General features: G+C 36.4%; 1 protein-coding gene across 2 annotated transcripts in view; it reads left to right on the forward strand.

Moving 5' to 3' along the window:
- LOC106878504 (lens fiber major intrinsic protein) overlaps positions 1-2,500 on the forward strand; it is an 866,292-nt gene that overhangs the window by 432,596 nt on the left and 431,196 nt on the right. The gene's annotated exons all lie outside the window — the stretch shown is intronic.

A 2,500-nucleotide genomic window follows, 5' to 3' on the forward strand; every position in this document is an offset into this window, starting at 1 on the left:
CATACACATACACACACACACACAACACATACACACACACATAATGGACACAAAAAAATGTTACTGATATTTTATGCCGTATATGATGCACACATGTTTCAGTAAGCCGATTGATTTTATTATAAGCAAGTTGGTCCTTGGTTCAGCATTATCAAAAGATTATCGCATAAAAAAATTGCGTAGCAGCATGCAAATTAAGCATGATCTCATTATTATAGGTGAATAGAGGAGAGAATAAGTGAGAAGATAAAGTGCATGGGAGTGCAGTATGACTGGGTGATCACACAAAGGATACCATATTCCTATCTACCCACATTCACTTTTCGGTAGACCCGCACACGTTCACACGCGCTTGTATAGACACTCTTTCGTAACGTGATATAACGGAAGTGTTTCTCACCATGCCCTCTTACTGTTGCATCAGCTGAATGATGAACTGTTGCATGTATCTTATATAAATGGCTGATCTTCTTGCTGATGTGGCTTTTTGTTACCAATGAAGGGCTGACAGAATCATTAGCATGTCGGACAAAAATCCTTTCTGGCATTTCTTCCAACTCCCTAGATTCTAATTTCAAACATTACCGAGATTAAGTTTGCGTATCGACCCTCGGTGTCGATAAAGTAATTACCAGTCGAGCACAGGGGTCGATGTAGTTAATTATCCCATCCCCAATATTTCAGGCCTTATTGTAGAACTTCTTCTTCTTCTTCTTCTTCTTCTTCTTCTTCTTCTTCTTCTTCTTCTTCTTCTTCTTCTTCTTCTTATCCTCCTCTCCTCCTCCTCCTCCTCCTCCTCCTCCTCCTCCTCCTCCTCCTCCTCCTCCATATGTAATTATGGCAATATCCTTACTTAAACACCTGTACACTTTGTAAAATATATAAAAAATTCTGGTACGTTTTCTATGTTTCTTTTTCTTTCTATATAGTGGCTGTATTTCAAGGACAACACTATCCAGTATGACGCCCATTCCTTTAAGTTACTAGATGTAATTAAAGTGGTATATGATTGCTATTTGTACCAAATCGAGCAACAACATTGACGCAAAGTTGCTTTCGGTGATATATTAACTCATCTCGTAAAATGCCATCCTGCACACTAGTTCATCTAGAATAACGAGGATTGCTGTCAAACCGCATCGAACATACTGAGAGTAGAATGAGGAATGTTTTTCTACCGTACCTAAACGGTAGGGAACGAAGTCAACAAAAGTGTTCACTTCGCTCCTTCCAGCGCACGTTTTACAGTGTGCTATACATATACATACATACACACGCACAAATAACCTTAAGTTGACCTAAGCTTTCAGGTGAAATTAGGTAAGGACTATTTGGCAGAACATTGCATGGTTCATACGTGTGATCAAGCCTTGTTACATCGCGTGACGTTGAGTGTAGCCGAGTGTTACATTAAGCATACCTCGAACTAGGGAATGTACGTCTCATTACTCTGAAATTCAATGAGTTTCAATGAGTAGACTGACCATTTGATGAACACCTGGAGCATATGCCTACCGAAATCAACAGAAAGTTCTATCACCGTGTGTAGTTGTGCGCGCGCACAATTATGTGTATGCGTTCTAATTACTATGTCATTAGATTCATACTATCGTTTCAAACTGCAATCTGTTAGCAGATTGACCAGATTTATAATAAGGTTCGTTTGAGATATAGATAATAAAACACACTCATGTCAAAATCTATACAGGGTGTTAGATGTCTTCTATGCTTGAAGCAAAAGCGATAACTTTGATCTTTCTGTTTTCCTATCAGCTAATGATCAAGGACGTTAAACATTAAGTTCTTTCGTTCTCAACTTCACATCACTAATTCTCTATGAACTCTCCTGTAGACTAATGCGAAGTACACCATTATCAGTGTTTCTGTGTTCCACATTTTATTCTAGTTATAATTCTATCATCACCGCATCTGTGTAGACTCCCAGACGAAAGTCATATGTAACTAGTAAACCAATCACAGTGCTAATTCTCTACACTCCAATCTACTAAAATTTTATACGAGCGAAAAACAATATTGAAAGTGTAATTTTAGCATGAAAAAATATGTATTACTGAAGAAACTGTAGATTATATACAACTGAAAGTTTTTTAAAAATGGTAAAGCAGATAAGAAAATCTTAATCAATGTTCAGCTTATCGATCAAATGAAACACTTCTGTCACTTCAACAACGCCACTATCAAAATATGCTACATAATTGATATCGTGTAAGTGGGTAATGCATTCAGAAAAATAATTTTTCAAGATTTTATTAAGTGAATAAGAAAAATAAAAATTAGAATGCCTCTTTAAAAGCATTTTTTAATGTATTTAGGTTTATTTTGTTGTTTAATGTGTTACTTACATACGCACGCACACACACAATCACATACGTATAGAGATCTATAGATATTCCCTCATTTTCATACAAACACTTAAAACTAGTTCATGCATACATATAATGTATGTGGGTTTGTGAATGTATACCACGTAGATCAATGT

The sequence above is a fragment of the Octopus bimaculoides genome, chromosome 3 (assembly GCF_046866305.1).
Source record: "Octopus bimaculoides isolate indiv1 chromosome 3, ASM4686630v1, whole genome shotgun sequence".
NCBI classification, from domain to species: domain Eukaryota; kingdom Metazoa; phylum Mollusca; class Cephalopoda; order Octopoda; family Octopodidae; genus Octopus; species Octopus bimaculoides.